Source organism: Dendrobates tinctorius, unplaced genomic scaffold (assembly GCF_039654945.1).
Source record: "Dendrobates tinctorius isolate UK_male_01 unplaced genomic scaffold, ASM3965494v1 ptg000028l, whole genome shotgun sequence".
NCBI classification, from domain to species: domain Eukaryota; kingdom Metazoa; phylum Chordata; class Amphibia; order Anura; family Dendrobatidae; genus Dendrobates; species Dendrobates tinctorius.
The window spans coordinates 34,281,081-34,287,080 of record NW_027361696.1 but is presented as its reverse complement, the minus strand read 5'-3'; positions in this window follow the sequence as shown (position 1 = coordinate 34,287,080).

Below are 6,000 nucleotides of genomic sequence, written 5' to 3'. Positions count from 1 at the left end.
CCCATTACACTATGCCAACAGACAATACAAGAAGTGATTGCCACCAATATGACTTTCAAAGGGGAATAAAAAAATCTTTTGAAAAATAAACCAATATCTTATTTTTCACAACTTATCTCTAATTAAAGGCATTTCAAAATTTATATCCTCTTAATATATTGCAGTCATCATATTATACAGCACTGTGCACTTACCATTGCTAATTTTGACTTTCTACCTCATTAATTCTTCTCTTTTCTATAAGGTCTATAGGTCTATGACATCACGTGATTAAAAACAGAGTGGCTGAATCCTTCTACCTTCTATGTACAAACAGAAGGCCAATTTTCCCTGCATGAATCATGGGTCACTGCAAAAGTCAAGAGCCACTGCAACAGTCTCGAGCAGGGGCGATAAAAGAGAAGCTGGGTCAGGAGTTGAAGAAGGGAATGACTCATATAGAGAAAAGAGATTTCCTGTTTCTACATAGAGTAGAGAAAAGAGAAGAATTATCTGGGTAGAAAGGTAAACTGAGCAATTGTAAATACACAGTGATTCATAATATAATGACTGCAACATATTAAGAGGATAAAAACTTTGATGAGTGTGCTTCTTTAAATATGCAAAACTTTTAACTTAAGGCTACTTTCACACTTCAGGTTTTCGGCGTCAGGAGCGATCCGGCGTCATGCCGGAACGCCGGATCCGGCAAATGTTTAGTAAAACCGGATGTGACGGATCCGGTTTTCTGCCGGATCCGTCTTTTTCTTGACAGACAAAACCGGATCCGTCTCATCCGGTCCATCCGTTTTTCTATCCGTTTTTCGACGGATTACGCCGGATCCGGTTTTTAAAATTGACCCTTGTGGCCTTCCGAACGGGATTGGCTACTGGAAAACTATATATAGCATGTTCCTACAGCCCTTCTTTGACAGGTTGTAGAGGAGAAAGTGCAGGTTGGAGAGAAGAGCAAGTTACTGGCGAAGATGGATGTTGTCATTGGAAATATTTTGAAGAATTTGGCGGATTTTATAGCGGAGGCGAATCGTTTGAGGGTGATTGTTCTGGAGAAGGAGAGAGCGAGACAGCAGCGCATCAGGCATCGTAGACGACGTTTGTGGATCCACCCCATCACAGCCAAGAGAATGACGCGTGGGGTCTATTCTACACTCTGCATGGACCTTCGACGAAACCCGGATAAATTTTTTGGATATGTTAGGATGAAAATGGAGAATTTTGATTACTTGGTGGAGCGCATTGCACACCTCATAAGAAAAGCGGACACCTATTGCCGCTTCTCTGTTTCACCCGCAGAGCGTCTGATGGTGACTTTAAGGTAAGCCACATTTATTGGATGTGATCGCATCAGAGCACACTTTCACTGCAATCTTGTTGGTGGCAGTTTGTATCTCCAAGTGTTATAGCTCAGTTTTGTTATGTAATGCTGTGATTTAAAACTAATTTATTGTTTTTTAATTCTCCACAGATTTCTTGCAACTGGAGAATCCCTTTCGTCACTGCATTTCCAGTACAGACTCGGGATTTCCACCATATCTGGAATAGTGAAGTACACATGCCGTGCACTGTGGGACTCCTTAGCTGAAGAGTTTTTACCAGAGCCCACAACAGAGAGGTGGATTGAAATTGCTGACAAGTTTCAACAGATATGTCAGTTTCCCAACTGCTTGGGCGCTGTGGACGGGAAACATATCTGCATTGTAAAGCCAGCTGGATCGGGATCGGAATATTTCAATTACAAGAAATATTTTTCAATTGTCCTCATGGCCATCGCTGACGCGGAATACAAATTTATTGCGGTTGATATTGGGGCCTATGGCCGCTCCAATGACTCTCAAGTTTTCAAACTGTCTGCCATGGGGCGTAAACTGTATGGAAACACCTTCCAGTTCCCACCACCTAGACCGCTGCCGCAAACATCTGGTCCACCTATGCCATTTGTCTGTGTAGGGGATGAAGCATTCCAGCTGTCAGAACACCTTTTGAAACCGTACTCTAGCAGAGGATTGACAAGACCAAAACGCATTTTTAATTACCGCCTCACAAGAGCAAGAAGAATGGTTGAATGTACCTTTGGTATTCTGACAGCCAAATGGCGGGTCCTATTGACTGCGATCAACCTCAAGACAGAAACTGTGGACGAGGTGATCAAAGCGTGCGTGGTACTCCACAATTTTGTTATCTGCAAGGAACCCATTTCCATTGATGACACCTCTGAAGAAACCACCTTGCAAGATTACCATGACATTACCACTAGAAGTTCTGTGACGGTTTCAGTAATGAGGGACAATTTTGCACTATACTTTATGTCACCTCAAGGCAGAGTACACTGGCAGGATGACAGAGTGTGAAAGATTTGTGCCCAACCAAACTTGTGTACCTTCTGTACCAACAGTATATACCTTTGCCAACCAAAGTTGGCTATCTTGTCGTGGTCTCTATTTTTAGCTTTAGGCCACAGGTGTGTACCTGGTTGTGTTTTATGCAAAGTATTTCACCTTTTAACAAAAGTTGTGTACATTGTTATGAAATCACCAACAATAAACACAACTTTTTAGGTGAAATACTTTGCTTCAAACACAACCAGGAACACAACTGTGGCAAAAAGCTAAAATTTACCCACAGTTATATACCTAGTTTTGAATACCATTTCACCTTTTAAATACCCTGCATTTAACCTTTTTCGCCGCAGAAAGAAATGACAGACAACCAGTGTAAAATAATTTAACTTTTATTGAGAAATGTTTTTTTTAGTAAACTTTTTTAAAATTTTAATAAACTTGTTTAATAAAGCTTTGAAACCATAAAACTGGTCATTTTTATTTAAATACACACATTATAAATCTGTGTAGTGTGTGGTGGAAATACTGCTGTAGGGGCTGCGGGACACTTCGACACTGGGAGTGTGGAGAGAGGACTGGGATCGTGGTGGGGAAGGAACAGTTAGAGGTGAAGGTGTGGAAAAAACTACAGAATGGGTGGACATGTGGGAAGCAGAAGAGGTGGTGGGTGGTGGAGTGGAGGGTTGGGCAGGGACTGTAGGAGCAGATGATGTTGATGGCAAGTTGTATGGGGAAGGAGTTTGGTACGGGGCAGGTTGCTGGAAGTGGGGAGATGTCTGGTACGGGGCAGGTTGCTGGAAGTGGGGAGATGTCTGGTACAGGGCAGGTTGCTGGAAGTGGGGAGATGTCTGGTACTGGGGAGGTTGCTGGTACTGGGGAGGTTGCTGGTACTGGGGAGGTTGCTGGTACTGGGGAGGTTGCTGGTGCTGGGGAGGTTGCTGGTGCTGGGGAGGTGGATGGTGCTGGGGAGGTGGATGGTGCTGGGGAGGTGGATGGTATGTAATAGGAGGGGGAGGATGGAAAGTGGCTGGAGGGGGTGTAGATGTAATAGGAGGGGGAGGATGGAAAGTGGCTGGAGGGGGTGTAGATGTAATAGGAGGGGGAGGATGGAAAGTGGCTGGAGGGGGTGCAGGTGGAGGAACTACTGTGGTGGGAGGAGGAGGTTGGGAGGTAACTTGCTGGAGAGCAGCGTGGCATGAATGCATTACATGCATCTGCTGGGCAGGAGAGAGCGTTTCCATGCGCTCCACAACAGACCTGAAAAAGGTGTGGTTTGGCGAAGATCTTGCTTCTGAATGCATGGTTTGCAGAAGTGTCTTCACCTCCAGAATGCTGGAGTTGATCTGCTGATAGCCTGCGGAGATTTGCTCTGACAAGACTTTTAGACAGTTCTGGAAAGATGCATTCAGATGCAAGAACTCTGGCACATAAGTCTTTTCCTGACCCCTCTGCCGCTGCCGCCCAGTACCCGCAGGTGTACTAGAGGTGGCAGGGGCAGAAGGGTGGGGTAAAGGGATCTCCTCACCAGCAGCTTCATGTAATGTAGGCGGCCACGATGCTCCTGTGCTGGTGGATGGGACAGATGGGTCGAATGTGTGGGAAGGCTGGGAAGGTGCAGATGTACCGGGGCGGTCGAAGTGTCCCTCGGTGCCGGTCTCCTCAGGGATCGCCTCAGAAGGGTCCAATCGTGCAGGCTCCCGAGTGCTGCTCACCGTGCTGTGGAATAAAGAGAAAAAAAAACAATTAAAATAGTGACATGGTATGGCCCTGGCTGAAAAAAAAAAGTTACATCTAAACATTTTTTTGTCACATGTTGTGTGTAATATTTACCTTCTGGTGAGCATTGTCTCCCGGAGGAACGACAGGGCTCGTGCGTACTTGTACTTGCTCCTGCGTCCTCCAGATCCACTCGGGGCCCGCATCTCTTTATTGAACTCCTTCTTGAAACGATCCCTCACAGACCGCCACCGCTTCACAATTCTCTCCCCTGAAACGAGAAAGGACAAAGTGGTTAGTATACAACATCAGTGTTTCCCAAACTCCAGTCCTCATGGTCCCCAGGGGTCATGTTTTCAGGATTTCCAAAGTAAATAGAAATCCTGAACACATGATCCGTGGGGACCACGAGGACTGGAGTTCGGGAAACACTGGTTTAAATCAAGCAACCGGTACTGTATATACTTACGCTCTTTAATCTGGGCCCGAGCTTCGAGGTCCTCCCAGCGGTCCACAAGGAGCGAACAGATTTCCTCCCAGAGTCGTCGGGTAACGATCAGGTCAGCGTGACATCGGTCAGCCATATTCCAGAGCGGCTCCCTTTCTCTGACGAGATCGATGAGGCTGTCCACATCAATCCCTCCATCCTCACCGTCAGAGTCGGGAGCACGCTGTGAAGGCTGTTAAAGAAAAAGACAAAAATAACATAATTAGCCTCCACAAAAGAAATGAAATAAAAAGTGCAAAAAAAACAAAGCAAAAATATTTATACTTACACGCTGGTGACCGCCGATTTGCTGTCGCCGACGACCCTGGGAGGCACTGCGAGGACCTCTTGGCCGAGCACCAGATTGGGAAGACTAGAGAAGAAAACAAAAAATGTTATGCCTTTGGATGTAGGCATTTGTTTGCTGTGTGTGGTCTGCAGAACATTGTTTTCTATGTGTTGTGTGTAGTGTGATGTTGTGTTTCTGCGTTTGATGCAAAAAACTTACCAATTGTGAGCCCACTCCAAGTGTCTGTCCATCCCTTCCTTCTTCTTCTGGGAGCTCCTCTTCATCTTGTGATTCCTGTTTTGAAATAAAAGGCAATGAATACACATATATTACAGAGATGATGGATTTTGGAAATAAAAACTTACCGTCAAACACTGACGATGCGAGGGAGGGCTCCCTGAAGATGTGCTGTCTTCCTCATGGCCAGACTCCATGGCTGTGGGTGGTGTTTCTGCTGCTGCCATTGCTGCTGCTGCATCTATTGGGCGGCTGTTGAATAAAGAGAAACAAAGGGCCAATGAATATCTTGATATTCCATAGCCCTAGTTTGGAGGAATGGGGGATTTGATAATTACCGTCTCTCATCTGCTGCTGGACTCCCCTCCCGCTGTTCAGCATGCTGCTCCATTTGGGGTGGTGCTGATGGTGCTGCTGCTGCAGATGTCTGCTGCCTTCTCCTGCTCCTGGTTCTTGGCTTGGGTGGTATGTTGGGTGTGGCTGAGGGTCCCATTGTCTTGCTTTTATATATGTCCTGTGGGCAGAGCTACTGAGCATGCTCAGACCAAAGAAACCGGATCCGGCGCATTGCGGCGCTCATAGGCTTTCATTGTATGAAAAAGCCGGACACGCCGGATCCGGCGTGTCCGCCTTTTTCGACGGATACAAAAAATGTTACAGTCAACGTTTTTTCCAGACGCCGGATCGCGTCACATTGCCGGATCCGGCGAAAATCGCATGAAACGCATGGCCATCCGGCTCGATCCGGCTTTAATGCAAGTCAATGGGGGGGAAACCGGATCCGGCATTGCATTTCGACGGATCCGGTTTTAGTCAAAAGCGCCGGATCGCGCCTGAAGCAGAAAACCTGATGTGTGAAAGAGGCCTAAGGAACAGAAGATTGCTAACACCTGATAATTAATCTGTACGTGCACTTTAATAGTTATAAGGCT